Source organism: Canis lupus, chromosome 18 (assembly GCF_011100685.1).
Source record: "Canis lupus familiaris isolate Mischka breed German Shepherd chromosome 18, alternate assembly UU_Cfam_GSD_1.0, whole genome shotgun sequence".
NCBI classification, from domain to species: domain Eukaryota; kingdom Metazoa; phylum Chordata; class Mammalia; order Carnivora; family Canidae; genus Canis; species Canis lupus.
The window spans coordinates 32,239,962-32,255,539 of record NC_049239.1 but is presented as its reverse complement, the minus strand read 5'-3'; the positions used below and the strand labels follow the sequence as shown (position 1 = coordinate 32,255,539).

Here is a 15,578-nt window from a genome sequence, read left to right as displayed (position 1 = left end):
ATAAATTTATTTTTTATTGGTGTTCAATTTACCAACATACAGAATAACACCCAGTGCTCATCAGTCAAGCGCCCCCCTCAGTGCCTGTCACCCATTCACCCCCACCCCCCGCCCTCCTCCCCTTCCACCACCCCTGGTTCGTTTCCCAGAGTTAGGAGTCTTTATGTTCTGTCTCCCTTTCTGATATTTCCCACACATTTCTTCTCCTTTCCCTTATATTCCCTTTCACTATTATTTATATTCCCCAAATAAATGAGAACATATAATGTTTGTCCTTCTCTGACTGACTTACTTCACTCAGCATAATACCCTCCAGTTCCATCCACGTCGAAGCAAATGGTGGGTATTTGAGTAATATTCCATTGTATAATTTTATTTATTTATTCATGAGAGAGAGAGGCAGAGACACAGGCAGAAGGAGAAAGAAGCAGGCTCCATGCAGGGAGCCCGACGTGGGACTCGATCCCGGGTCTCCAAGGTCATGACCTGGGCTGAAGGCAGCGCTAAAGTGCTGAGCCACCTGAGCTGCCCAGATTGCAGCTTTTGGATACTCTCTTGTGTCTGTGCCTTTTTCTAGAACCTCTTGCCCTGGGGGAAACTAAGCTGTCCTGTTGTGAGCAGCCCTCTGGAGAGGTCCGTGTGGGCAAAGAGCTGAAGCCCCTGGCCGAGAGCCAGCAGGACACCAAGGCTGCCAGCAACCTCATTAACTGAGTTTAGAAGCAGTAGGCTCCGCAGAGCTTTGGGATGACTGTAGCCTTGGCCAACATTTTGACTACGACCTCATGAGAGTTTCAGAACCACCGGCTGAGCAAACTCCTGGATTTCTGAAGAGCTCTATGATTATAAATGTTTGTTGCATCAAGCCACTAAGTTTGGTGATTTACAACACAGCAGTAGTAACTAATACATAGAGGCCACACAGCGTAGAGGATTTAGAATTCCACCCACGTTTGGATCCCAACCCTGCATGTTATTAGCTGTACTGTGAGCAAATTCTTGAACTTCTCTGAGCCTCAGTTTCCACATCTTTAAAACGATGCAGATCACACCTATTGCAGAGAGCAGAGCTGAGGGATACTTGCTGCCCCGCCCCCCGGGGGGAGGACATCTGGCCTTATGGGCAGGTATGATAGGAGGGGACCCCCCTGGGCTCCAGTCAGTGATAGAGCCTGCAACCGTGTACCCTGTCATCCCAGGCGGCCACTACCATGATGCGTTTAAAGATTTGTCTGTGGTCTGGAGAGCTTCCAGCAATTGCTAAACCATAAATGTTTTCACAGAAAGGAACAGAATAGAATGTCAGAATTTATTTCCATGATTTTGGTCCCACTACCTGGTTTTTGTTAGGCCTAACCTGATTTCTTTCCGATTCTGGGTATATGAGCTTCTGCTTTCATTTATTTAATGAACTTGCCATGTGCCTGGCTCCCTTCTTATCTGCTCACACTTACTGATTTGCTTATTTCCTATAATGATCTTATGTGATACACACACACACACACACACACACAGAAACACACACAGCATTTTTATTTTTCCCATTTTACATAGGAGGAAACTGAGGTAGAGAGACATCAAGTAACTTACCCACGGTCACACAGCTAAGTAGTGGAAGAGCCCAGATTCAAACTTGAGTAGCTGGGCTCCAGAGTCTGTGCTGTTAACTGCTGAGCTGCGTATGTCTCATTGTCTTCCCATAGCTGAGAACTCCTGCTTCTTCCTGGATATCTGACTACCTTCCCGGGGGGGGGGGGGAGCAAAAACAGTCTAAGGGTGTTGTTCCTGCACCATCAGCCCAGTGGTGTGATGACAGACAAGATAATGAGTGGAAAGGGTACCTTGAGAAACAGACTCAGGCTCCATTCCTGGCTCCTGTGTGCTTCTGGCAAGTTACTTCATCTCCCTGAGCCTCACTCTCCTCTTCTGTAAAATGGAAACAGCAATTAAAATACCTTTTGGCCCTTATGGGCAGCTCGAGGATGATTTATACCCCAAAGAGATCGGGATTATTTATTTGGAGACTCTGTTTTAGCCATTTGGCAGCTGCAAAGGGCAGAGCATTCCCGTGCTATGAAAAAGGGTTGCCCTAGGGTGATCGGCCATCCCGGTTTCTCCAAGAATGAGAGATTTCATGGGACGCAGCACTTGCAGTGCTAACACTGGGGTGATCCTGAGCAAACCAGGCTAGTTAGTCACCCTCGCATGGGCCCGGAGCCTTTGAAGAAAAGCATCTTTTTAGAGCATTTGTCCTGTCTTCTCCGGCGGGGCTGATATGAAGAGAGCAGCATGGATGCAGAATTTTTAAATAGAAGGTGAGTAGAGGCAGCAATCCTAGTTTGAGAGTTTTTTGTTGCTGCTGCTGCTGCTAGCTGTATTGGGAGGTAATTCACATATACAGTTTACCCCCTCGAAGTGTACAATTCAGTGGATTTGGGTATATTCGTAGAGTTGGGGGACCATCCCCACAATGCAAGACCATACTTACCACCAAAAAAGGAAAACCACACCCTTTAGTGATCATTCCCCGCTTTCTCCCTCCATCGTACCTCAGCCCCAGGCCACCACGAATCTCCTTTCTGTCCTCTCAATTGATCTCTTCTGGTCACGTCATACACATGGAGGCAGATGCGGTTGTTTTCATCAACTTCTTGCACTTAGCCTGACGTTCTCAAGGGTCACCTGCATTGTGTATCGTGTAACAGTACGTCATTCCTTTTGATGGCTGAGTAATTTCCTTTGCCTGGATAGATCACATTTTGTTTATCCATCCATCGAGTGATGGATATTTGGGTCCTTTCTGCCTTTTGGCTGTCATGACTAATGCTGCTGCGAACACTCTTGAACAGAGTTTTGTGTAGATTTGTATTTCCATCTCTCTTGGGATATATACTCAGGAGTCACGGGGTAACCCTGCGTTTAACTTCTTTTTTAAGATTTTATTTATTTATTCATGAGAGACACACACAGAGAGAGAGAGAGAGAGGCAGAGACACAGGCAGAGGGAGAAGCAGGCTCCATGCAGGGAGCCTGACGTGGGACTCGATCCCGGGACTCCAGGATCGTGCCCTGGGCCGAAGGCAGGTGCTAAACCACTGATCCACCCAGGAATCCCCTGTGTTTAACTTTTTGAGGAGCTTCCAGACTGTTTCCCGGAGCGGTTGTGCCATATACCTTCCCATCGGCCATGTCTGAGGGGTCCCATCCCCCCACATCCTCACCGACATCGGTTAGCATCCATCTGGTTGTAGCCATCCTGGTGGGTGTGAAGTGGTGTCTCATCGTGAGCAAGCTTGCTTCAGAGTTGAAACTTGCAGAGCCAGCACATGTTATCATTTGGGCTACTGATGTTCACTTGAGGTGACTGATGGAGATTCTGGGGGCTTAAGCCCCTGGTCTTCCCTTTGGGCTGCCTTCTTTATCAGAGGAACACCTGCAGGAGGTGGATTAGGCCAAGGGGCCTGTGGTCCTTTAGGGAGAGCCCCCTCATTTTCCTGTTTTCCCTTCTCCTCACCCTCATTCCATGGATGGAGAGGATGGCAGGTGTCCACAGAGAAAGGGGCTGTCACCTTTTTGGTCTTATGCCACCTGCTTTAAGTGTTGGTGTTGAAGTGGCCTGATCAGCTCATCGGGACACTGCTGGCAAGTTGGGGACAGAAGACTTGAAAATGACAGGCATACCCTGGCTTGGACATGCTGCCTGTGTCCAGATGACGCAACACAGGCTGCATGATCTGGAGCTCCCTTTGCACTCACAGTGTCTTAATTAATTAACAGAGTATTTCAAAATTAGGAAGTGTGACCTGAAAATCCAGAGGTCTGGCTTTTCTCTAAAAATTGGCAGGCCTAGCCATGCTGCTCCTACCTTGCACGTTGCAGCAGTTGGCTGGAGCTGAGTCCTGGCTGCCTCCCTGAAGATAGGCACGGGCTCTTCAAGTCCCCACGGTCCACTCCATGTATGTCACAGTCAGCCCCCCACCCCCGCCCCGCGTGTCATCACCTGCCTTCTCTCTGCCGGAGCGGAGTATTCGTTAGTGCCCAACTTGCCTTGGGGACCCAATGGGGTAAAGTTAGGTCATAGTCGATGGCCAGGCTGCGTTTGTATTTGAGATGCTGGGTTTCCAGCTCTCTGCATCTTGTCTCACCACGAACCTAAGCGAGTTGCAGGCGGGCATCTCATGTCCCATTCATGCTTCTCACGGGATTGGTCTGGGCCGAGCACTGTTCTGAGAGCTTTGCATGTGTAAACTCATTTAATCCTCACAGTGACCCATGAATATTCCCAGATTACAAGTGGGAAAACTAAAGATCAGAAAATGAACTCATAATCCGTGGGGAATTCGTGGCAGACCACGGAACTCAAATCCGTGGGGGATTTGAAGGCAGGAGCAAACGGGGTCCTTTTGTGAGCTTGCAGATAATGCAGCGCCGGGTCCATCTGGGGGGTCAGGGGGTGTTCAGTTGAGGCTGCCACATAATGACTCACCTGGCCTTGCAACCGCTGCTAGCGTGCTCCGCAGCCTGGCACTGGTCCTGGTCAGGGGCCGCTCCCGGAGGCCGGGGGTTGGAGGAGATGATGGCCAATGTATTTGGAGACATGATGTCTGTATTCTTTTCAGCTCTAACTCCTGGTGAGCCTCTGAAAGGCAGCAAAAGAAGAGGGGCGGGAGAGGAGGCCGTTTGTCGATCCGTGATGCCTGGAAGGCCAGCAGGGACCCCGTTGGTCCCTCCTGGGGGAGTGTCCCCTCTCCCTCCACTTCGGAACCCCGGGAGCTGGGAGCCCGCAGAGTTCTTCTCTGGGCTCTGGCTGGCCCGGAGGTCGCGGTTAGGGAAGTCCAGAGCGCATCAGGCTGGGAGGGCCCTGTGGCCTCATTTCTCAGCCTCCCGTCCCCAGGAACAACACAGAAGTGGCTGGTAACACAAGGCATTGTCCTCACACACAGGGCCTCTTTGTTTCCCCTGATAACACAGAGAGGAGGCTGTGACAATGGCCTTGAATGGCACTTTGCTCTCCTTTCTCCAACGTTATACTTGTGATTTTCAGTTCTGGAATCAGCTGGACAATTATTTCCTGCGGGAGGTATGGGCTTTTCATCTCATCCGCCTGCCTCTCCGGCAGTCCTCAGGCCCCAGGGCTGTGGGAACTGAGTGGAGACCCAGGCCCGGGGACAGCCGGGCCCGCCAGAATGTCACCTTCGCAGGAGGCTGGAAGGCCGTGGCACCTCACCACCCCCCTGCAAGGTGGGACCTGCCCTGGAGGAAGGAACCAGACCAGGTAACACGGGAGACGGGCTGAGGGCTGCTGACGGGGCCGGGGCCCCAAGGCAATGGTGGAGGGTCCAGCCTGAGGAGGACGAGTTTCTGTTTCCAGAAACTGGAGAGAGCCACCGCCGGTTGGCAAACGAGTCAATAAGCAAAAGCAACCGAGGGCGAGTTTGCAGCCTCCCAGGTAGGGGAGCACTCTGCCTATCTGACCCTCATTCAGTGCCTCTCATGTAGGTGGGTGACAAGAAACTTCAGGCCCCGTGTGGGTTTATGGAAATGACTGTTCCCTTAATAACAGCTGCCGTTATTATTATTATTTTTAAAGGTTTTATTTATTTATTCATGAGACACAGACAGAGAGAGGCAGAGACACAGGCAGAGGGAGAAGCAGGCTCCATGCAGGGAGCCCGATGTGGGACTCGATCCAGGAACCCCAGGATCACACCCTGGGCCGAAGGCAGGCACTAAACCGCTGAGCCACCCAGGGATCCCAACAGCTGCCATTATTAAGCTCTTCCTGCATGTGCTGTGCTTGTGTGCACGTTACTATAGGTAACATACTGATGGCAATTATAGCAAACACCTCCAAGATGTGTTTTCCATTCTTCCTTTCCAGGCAGGCTGGCCCTAGAAACTGTGCTTTTCTTCACATGCTTCTTATCTCATGTTCTTTATGATAAATCACGGTTATTGAAAGGTTTCACCTTGAGGGGCAGTGAGGTTTAGTGAACACTATATGTATTGAGTCCTTTGCCCTGTGCCAGGCAATGTTCCAAGCGTTTTTGCATCTCTGTCCTCATTTATACCACGCAATAACCCCGCCGAATGGATACTTTTATGGTCTTTGTTTTATTGAGGAGGCAATTGCAGTCCAGGGGAGTTAAGTGACTCTCCCAGGGTCACACAGCTGCCACGTGCCAGAGGCAGGATTTGAGCTCAGTTCTCTCTGCAGTGCTGTGTGACTCTAAAGCCTGCCCAGCCCCGAGGCTGGCCTGGAGTTAGTGCCCTCCTCTGGGTCATGAGGTATATAGAGGGTGGCATTCTGTCCATGGCTTTGTCAGACACCTGCACTTCTACATTATCAGCTTGGGGAATGCAGGAGGCCTTAAATGGTTTGTCTGTTGATAGCTTTTGCCTTGCTTGGTGAAGATGGAACCGCCCAATGGAGGCAGGGAAGGAATTTGCAATGATAATAATTGCACCACAAATGCCATCTCCTGCTTGGCCAGAGACCGGGCTGAGCTGCCACACGTGTAGGAGGATGTATGTTAAATAAGCAGGCCTCCTCGAGTATATTCAGGAAGCCAACTTTATTTTTGTTTATTACTGCCCCTCAATTTTTTTTTTCTTGTGGTGTCCCAGTCTTTCTTTGCCCCAGGATGAAAATCAGGGCAGGCCCGCGAGGCTTCCGGCTACCTTTCTAGCTCCAACACTGTCGCAGTTCAGTAATGGCTGTGGTCAGGTCTGTGGAATAACCCAGACCTTCCAACATTGCTCCAAGGGGAGACTCCTTCCTCCTCCAGCTGGGGCCTGGAGCAGGGAAAGGGAGTGTGTGGTCGGCCTCCTGCTTCCCACCTATGCTTCCGTCTGGCTCACTGAGGATTCTGAGCCCAGGCAGGCACAGGAGAGGAGGAGAGGAGGGAGCAGAGGAGCACGGGGTTCTTATTTGGTTAATTCTGTGGTTAGCTGGCTGGGCCTGGTGGGCGTTTACACCTGATTCTTTATCTCTTGGCACCATTTTATAGATACTCCAGAGAACACCCTCCTTCCTCATTTTTGGGGATTTCTAAACCACTGATCCCTTGAAGCTGGCTCCCTAAGACTCCTTCTTCCATCCCTTACTGTCTGAGCAGTGCTTACAACAAGTTTGGTGGGGCTGCCAAAAAAAATATCCCAGACTGGGTGTCTTAACAGAAACTAATTTTCTTACAGTTCTGGAGGCTGGAGGTCTAAGGTGTTGCAGGCCTGGTTTCTTCTGAGGCCTCTCTCGTTGGCTTGTGCATGGCCGTCTTCTCCCTCTGCTTCACACGACCTTCCCTTTGCGTGCGTCCCTGTGTCCCTGATATCTGTGTGTCCAAATCTCTTCTTCTTAGGAAGACACAAGTCATATTGGATTAGGGTCCTCTCAAAGGCCTCCTTTTAACTCATTCACCTCTCGTAAAGCCCTATCTCTGAATACAGTTACGTTCTGAGATACTGGGAGTCGGGGTTTGAACATTCGAGTTGGGGGGCACACAATTCAGCCAGAACAGGTACTGTCAGCTTCCATCTGGGGAAGGGTTTGCACTCCTCCTGGTGGCCCCCTCAGAGAGGATCTACACAACCCACCGGGTTACCTGTTGCACACCTCTGGCTTATCGGAAATCCTCCTCTCCTCCTTATTCCCGTAAATCCAAAGCCACCGGGCCCCCTCACTCCAGCTGGCCACCCCATCTCTCTTCACTTTGGGCTTCTAAGGCATGATGCACACATCAGGACTTGTGACGTTCACGCTGCAAGGATACAGATCACTCTTGGGAGGTGGAGAATGGGCAGTTGGGATGTGGAGCACACCTGTTGTTCACTCCAAAACCCTTCCTCGATGCTCCCACTGTTTCCTCATCTAGCCCTCCTTTGCAGGCTGGGGATGATCCAACAAGGGGGAAACTGCCTTTTTTTTTTTTTTTTGTAAGTCCTGCATGATGGCATCACAGCTCACTTGGAATGTGTCACCTGATGCCTCATGTCTTCAGCTCAAACTGAGATTAAAATAGCCTTCCCACCCTGCTACACCTATAATGCCTCCTTTAACTTTCAAGAAGAACCTATGAGAAAGATGACCATGTCCTCCTCTAGCTGAAGGAAGGGAATCTGGAGCTTAGAACAGTCCAGGAACTCCCCCAAGGTAGATGGCTCAACCAGTGGGGAGCAGGGAATGGAGATCTGCTTTGAGCCATTCACCGTCACTTCCCTAGGCCGTCACTACCACCGGACTTCTTAGAGCTGTGGATTGCTGGACTTTGTTCTGTGCTGGGACGAATTTCCTTCTCAGCAGAATTCTATGAAGGTAAAAAGGTAAAATCCCTGCCTAGTTTGAATGCTCCAGTTTGAATGCAGAGGCTGGTGTCAGGGGCACAGGTCCAGGGTCAGATGGGCTCCATGTACCAAATGAGTCTCTGCTTGAACCCTCGGCCCTTCCCCCAGCATAAGTTAATCAGTGACGTAATGACATAGCAGTGGGTTATGTTTCTTTGCAGAAGCACACGAAAGCAAACTTGCATTCTGAAAATCTTATGTGAGGCAGAAGGGGCTGTATCATCTCATCCCATATCTCCCAGGAGGTACTTTACCTAAAGAAGTCTTCAAAATGGAAAGATATTTATTTTTAAGCTGACTTTTTCTGTTTAGATTTTTAATCATTTTCTTTAAATGTAAGCAGCCCAGGCCTGCCATTGCCCATCCTTGCATAATTTCCAAGGGAAGGGAAGGAGGAATGACAAATGGGTTTGGCAGCCGTTTGGAAGCTGCGTGCTGAGGCTGTGTCCGGGATCCCTCTGGAGGCAGTGGGGTGCTGGGCTGGGGTGGAAGTCTGGGGGCACAGGGAATGGAACAGGAATGCACTGGGGCTGCAGCGGGAAGACCAGGGAAGAAGGAGAGGACAGGATGATATTGCTCTGTTTCCACTCGGCAATCATTTAGTGGATGCCTGTCACGCTCAGGGCCTTTGTGGGCCCTCTGCCAGGAAGGGACGGCTCGTTGAATGGGCCTCGGGGAAAGTGAGGTCTGAGCTTCTGTCCGGGTTCTCGGAGCAAGGTGAGGCACTGGAAGGAGACTGTTTCAGTGGAGGGAAAGGAGATATGGAAAAGCATGATGGAAAAAGGCCTGGGGGGCTCAGCGGTTGAGCATCTGCCTTGGACTCAGGGTGTGATCCACATCGATGGATGAGTTCCCGCATCGGGCTCCCCGCAGGGAGCCTTGCTTCTCCCTCTGCCTGCGTCTCCGCCTCTCTCTCTGTATCTCTCATGAATGAATAAATAAAATCTTGAAAAGAAAAGAAAAGAAAAGAAAGAAAAGAAAAGAAAAGAAAAGAAAAGAAAAGAAAAGAAAAGAAAAGAAAAAAAGAAAAGAAAAACATGATGTGATTGGCGACCTGCACCTGGTCTGGAATTGTCTGAGATCTGGGGTAGGGGCTGCAGGAGTCAGGACAGAGAGAAGGAAGAAGGTGGGAGCCCCCAGATGAATACTTGAGGCTGGACAGAGAGGCCTGGCCCAGCTGGGGACACAGCAGGGCTTCAAGCAGAGAGGCGACTTGAAAGGGGTTGCCTTTTAGAGAGAGAGCTCTGAGGCAGGACAGGGGTACAGCAGAGACTCAGGGGTGAGCTGAGACTCGGGGAGCTGGGCAAGGGAGGATGAGGGGCTGACCCATAGCCCTGGCCTCCAGAGTGGAGAGGGGAAGGGGGTAGGTGGGAGACCGCGTGGGAGCTGGATGGGGCAGCCGAGGGGGGGCATCGGGAATGCCCCTCTGGTTCCTGACCTGGCCCACTGAAGTGGCGCTGTGTCATTATGGGGGGGGGGGTGGCGAGAGAGAGCGAGTGTGTGCGTGTGGATGGGGCAGCTGGCTGGGATTGCAACTGGCTGAAGACCCTTTTTGGCAGGAGGAAGTGGGGCACGGAGGTTGTTCTTTCTTCTAACAAATAGGTACTGGGGGCTTGCCACGAGCTAAGTGCCGAGGAGAGGGAGGCAAAGGGGACACATTCCGTCCCTCTCGGGGCTTCCAGCCCAAGTGAGGGAGCAATTCAAATGAAATGTAGCAGAAAGACTGTAAAAGGGAATTGGGAAAGGGCTGGGGGAATTTGGGTAGGGGCCAAGCACTCAGCGACATTGGAGAACGATTCGTTTCTGAGAGTGTGATCATGGGCCTGCATTCTAGGTGGGAGCCTGTTCCTCAGCTTTTTTCCTTTTTTGGAGATGCAAGTTGAAATACTTTGGGGTGAAAGATCATGATGTCAGTGATTTACTTGGAAACGAAGTGAACCCACGCACAAGGGAGAGAGCAAATATGGGAACATGTGACCGGTCGTTGGGAGTCTGTGAGCGTTCCTTGCACCCATTACGCTATTCTTGTGGCTTTGGGTTTTTCTGTGTGAAAACTCTCATAATAAACATTTGAAAGAACAAAGCAGCAAGTGCATCCATGGGGAAGAAGGGGTGCTGTGGGATCACAAAAGAGGGCGCCTCGTTGGAATCGGTTGAGCGAGAGAAGCTTCCAAAGAAAATAGCGTCTAAGAGCGGAGAGATGAACGGTCGGTGGACAGGGCAAGGGGGGAGCACTTCGGGGAGGACATAATGGGCGGCGGGTGCCAATGCTCGGTAGCCTGTTTTGTTAGAAGAGCAACAACAAAAAAGACATTTAACGGGAGGGTAGAATGGGAGTCAAGGAGTCACCAGGAGGTGAGAAGGGCGGGTGGACGAGTTTGGACTCCGCCGTGACCTTGGTGTAAGCAGGGGGTGCATTTCAGAAAGATGACGCTACGGCGTATGGAGCTGCGGGCTGGGCAGCCACCGTGGCAGGCACTTCATCTGTATTAGTTCCCTTGATCCTCACTGGCTTCCAGGCACCTAGGACTCAGTACGGCTGTTTTAAAGCCCAGACCATTCGATTCCCGGTCAGGGAACCAGAAAAGAAAAGGAAAGAAAAGAAAAGAAAAGAAAGGAAAGGAAAGGAAAGGAAAGGAAAGGAAAGGAAAGGAAAAGAAAAGAAAAGAAAAGAAAAGAAAAGAAAAGAAAAGAAAAGAAAAGAAAATAAATAAATAAAGAAAAGAAAGCCCAGGCCAACTGAGGCCTAGAACATTGACGTAGCTGCTCAAGGTCACACACCTGGAGGAGCCAGGGTCGGAACCCAGGCAGCCTGGCTCCGGGGCCACGCTTGTAACCCCACGAGGACCACCCTGCCTCTCAGGGCTGCGTTGCTCCCTGTGGAAAAAGATCTGGGCGGGGAATCAGGACTCCAGGCAGGAAGGCCACCTAGGGGGCGGTTGCCTGAGCCCAGGTGGGTGGCGAAGGTGACTTGAACTAACATGGTAACCACGGAGATGGGGGAAAGGGACAGGACGGAGTTATTTCAGAGTGAAATCAGCCGGACCTGGTGACCAAATGGTCATGTGGTGCAGGAGTCAAAGATGGTGCTAGGCTACACCCCATCGAGAACCTGCCCCACGTCGGCATGAGAAGGGGGACCTGGTCAGAGGACGTGGAGCTGTCCTCTTTCTAACACATGGAGATGGGATCAGTAGATCCCTAACATCACCTCCACCTGCAAGGAGCAGCCTGCTGTACCCCCGACTCACAGTTCTCCTGTCCTGGCCTCAGCGGCCCATCATTTTTGGTGCCACTTGCTATCTTCGCTGTTGGAATCTTTCACCTGCAGCCATCATCATTCCTATGCCCTAAGCTCCCTGGCACAGTTAGCTCACCGCCTAATCGCTTTCCCAATCGTCTCCCAGCCCACCCAGCACACTATTAGCCACGCATGACGTGAGGTGGACCCTGTGCTGTTGTTCCAACCAGGAGTCCTTGATCCTCGGGCCCCCCTCAGTCGGCTCAGCAGGGATGACAAATTAAACAAATATTGAAAAACGATAAAAAGGAAAACACTTGCCCATGTCCCTCTAATGCTTATTGATTTTTAAGATCTTCTCAGGCATGAAAACAAGATTCACTGCCGTCATCTTGACATTGGATTCCTGTTAGCTGGAAGAGTGCCTTATTGATCAGGATGGGGTGCCCGGCAGGGCAGGTGTGGGCCTGTCTCCTGTCCAGGTCATCAACTCCAGAGACGGAGAGCAGCTAGTGGGGCACGGTACTCACTGTGGCCCGGGAGGGGCCTCTCGGCATCTGGGAAGCCACTGAGTCCACTTCTCGGTTCCAGGCCAACCTCTGAGGCCCTGCTTTTTGTTTTTGTTTTTGTTTTCATGCTAAAGGCCCCAAGAATTCCAGGTTATCTTTCATGTGTGCATCAAAAATGTTGCAACTGCTACATGTCTTCGTATGTAAAGGACATGGGCCTGCGGAGTAAAGCAGGAGCTCTTCTGTATATACTGCTCTCCATTTCTCTCTCCAAGGAATCGTCCACTTAACAGCAAATATTTATTTAGCGGCTACTATGTGCCACGTCAGGTTCTAGGGCCTGGGGATCCAGCAGTGCACCAAGTGGAAAATCTCCGCTCTCCTCAGAGCTGACCTTCCAGGCAACATCGTGAGGAGCTTTATGTGCAGCTTCTGATCTATGCCTCCCTCTATCATATCTGTGTCTAGGCCTGGGTCTAGAGGTTCATGTTGTATTGTACATGCGATTCTGTGAGTGGCTTCTTCACTAACAGTGTGTTTTGAAACCCGTTCCAAGTCAACCTAAATAGGACCTGCCTTGTCTTTTTTTTTTTTTTAAGATTTTATTTATTTAATTCATGAGAGACACAGAGACACAGGCAGAGGGAGAAGCAAGCTCCATGCAGATGTCTGACATGGGACTCGATCCCAGGACCCTGGGATCAAGACCTGAGCCAAAGGCAGACACTCAACCATGAACCACCCAGGTGCCCCTGCCTCATCTTTCATAGCTGTATAATGGTCTTCTGCAGGATAAGCCCTTGCAGATAGACAATATTTGTCTAGTTCAATATTTGTCACCAACAGGACTGTAGTCCTTTCTTCGGCATATACTGTTGTAGATATGGGAGTCTGCGCACTTACTGAGGGACCACGGGTAAGTTAATGAAATTCTCTGTGCCTCAGTTGCTCCATGTATAAAAAGCAGGTAATAATGGCACCTCCCTCTATTCATCAAGGAAATGCAAACAAACCACAATGGGACGCCGCTTCACTCCTGCTAGGATGTCTATAATCAAGAAGGCGAGTATTAATGAGTGTTGACTGGCAAGGATATGAAGGCATTGGGACGCTTGGATACCGCCTGTGGGGATATAAGATGGGGCAGCCACTTTGGGGAAAAGTTTGGCAGCTTTTGAAAAGGTAAAAAAGAGAATTATACCAACAATTTTACTTTGATGTAGATACCCATAATAAATGAAAACACATGGCCACAAAAAACTGGTATGCAAAATTCATGGCAGCCTTCTCCATCTTACCCAAGAGCTAGAAACAACCCAAATGTCCACCCATTGGCGAATGGATACACAAAGTGTGGTATATCTGTGCAACGAATATTATTTGGCATTAAAAAGACATGACGCACTGATACAAGCTACACCACCAATAAGACTTGAAAACCTTTGCTAACTGAAGGAGGCTGGTCGCAAAGACCCCGTGTTGTCTATTCTCTGATAGGAAATGTTGCGGAATAAGCAGATACCACAGGAACAGTGAGTAGATTGCTGGTTGCCAGGGGGTAGAGGGTTGAGGTGATGGGGAATGATTCCTCACAGGTACAGGTTTTCTTTCTGGGGTGATGAAAATGTTCTGAAATTGTGATGATGATCACATGACTCTGAATATACTATAAAAGTATCAAACTTTACATTTTAAATGGATAAAATGTATGGCATGTGAATTGTGTCTCAACAGAGCTCTATTGATTGATTGATTGAATGACTGATTGATTTTATTTACTTATTCACGAGACACACACAGAGAGAGGCAGAGACACAGGCAGAGGGGGAAACAGGGTCCCTGCAGGGGAGGCCGATGTGGGACTTGATCCCAGGATCCCGGGATCATGCCCTGAGCCGAAGGTGGACGCTCAACCACCGAGCCACCCAAGTGCCCTGAGAGCTATTATTTAAAAGCAATAATAAGACTTCCCTCACAGCTTGGGAGGATGAACTGAGAGGCATAAAAATGCGTAGAACAGTCCCTGGCATCTGGAAGCTCTAAGCATCTGCAGCTCCTGGTATTGCCCCTGGAGCATGGATTCCCAGATGCAGAATTGTTGAGCCAGGGGCAGCCGGGGTGGCTCAGCGGTTTAGCGCCGCCTTCAGCCCAGGACATGATCCCAGGGGCCCGGGATCGAGTCCCACGTCAGGCTCCCTGCATGGAGCCTGCTTCTCCCTCTGCCTGTGCCTCTGCCTCTCTCTCTCTCTCTGTCTCTGACTCTCATGAATAAATAAATAAAATCTTAAAAAAAAAAAAAGAATTGTTGAGCCAAAGGGCTGGTGCATTTTTTTAATTTTAATTTTTAGAGATGGCCAAGTTGCCTTCCAAAACTGTCTTCACCAGTTCACCCTTAAAAGTAATGCTCAGGATGCCTGTTTTTCTCTTCTCTTCTTCTTTTCAAAGAAGCACCCACCATAAAAAGTCTGGAAGAGGGTATATCACTGTTAACTGTGGTTTCCTTCCGGTGATGAGATCATGTGTGGATTTTCTTTTCTTTTCTCATATTTCTTATCCGGATTTTTTCATATTTTCAAAAATAGAATATGTAGTTGCAAATGGCATGATCTCATCCTTTTTTATGGCTGAATAATATTCTGTTGAGGTTTATATCACATCTTCTTTATCCATTCATCTATGGATAGACACAGGCTGCTTTCACAGCTTGTCAATTGTAAATAATACTGCAGTAAACACAGGAGTCCATACATCTTTTCAAATTAGTGTTTTCATTTTCTTTGAGTAAGTAGTAGTGGAATTACTGGGTGTTATGTTAATTCTGTTTTTAATTTTTTAAGAAGCTTCCATACTGTCTCCCACCATGGCTGCACCAGTTGGCATTCCCACCAACTGTGCAAGAGGGTTCCTTCATCTCCACCTCCTTGACAACACTGTTATTTCTTGTGTTTTTTTTTTCTTAATTTTAGTTCTTTGACAAGTGTTAAGTGAGAGCTCATTGTGGTTTTAATTTGCATTTACCTGATGATTAGTGATCTTTTTTTCATGGATGGACATAGAGAGTATATAATGCTGAGTGACATAAATCAATCAGAAAAAGACAAATACCATATGATTTCATATGTGGAATTTAAGAAACAAAGGAAGTCAACAAACACATTTTTAAAAGAGGCAAAAAGCCACACACAGACTCTTACATATGTCAGGGGAATTGGTGGTTGTCAGAGGGGAGATGGATAGGGGAATGAATGAAATAAAGGACATTAAGGATACACTTACTGTGAGGAGCACTGAGAAATGTATAGAATTGTTGAGTCATTATATTGTACACCTGAAACTACTATAATGCTGTATGTTAATTATACTTGAATAAAAATATTTTAATAAAAAACAGAATATGTAATAATTATATTATATAATTTTTAAAGATTTTATTTATTTATTCATGAGAGACACAGAGAGAGAGAGAGGCAGAGGCACAGGCAGAAGGAGAA

The 15,578-nt window shown here is 49.0% G+C and overlaps 1 protein-coding gene and 1 long non-coding RNA gene across 3 annotated transcripts in view; one reads left to right on the top strand and one right to left on the bottom strand.

Annotated features, from left to right (window-relative positions):
* Positions 1-491: 491 nt before the first annotated feature.
* LOC106560012 lies at positions 492-4,907 on the bottom strand. Its single transcript, XR_005373346.1, has 3 exons — positions 2,547-4,907; positions 1,839-1,923; positions 492-1,736 (listed from the first exon to the last, which is right to left on the bottom strand). It is a non-coding gene; the product is annotated as an uncharacterized LOC106560012 (long non-coding RNA).
* Positions 4,908-4,990: 83 nt separating this feature from the next.
* Positions 4,991-15,578, top strand: part of PRR5L (proline rich 5 like) — a 142,036-nt gene continuing 131,448 nt past the window's right edge. The window contains exon 1 of one of the 2 annotated variants that reach the window (XM_038563020.1): positions 4,991-5,272. The gene's annotated coding sequence lies outside the window, so the exon portion shown is untranslated. The remainder of the gene's footprint in view (positions 5,273-15,578) is intronic. The other variant, XM_038563012.1, reaches the window with a different exon arrangement.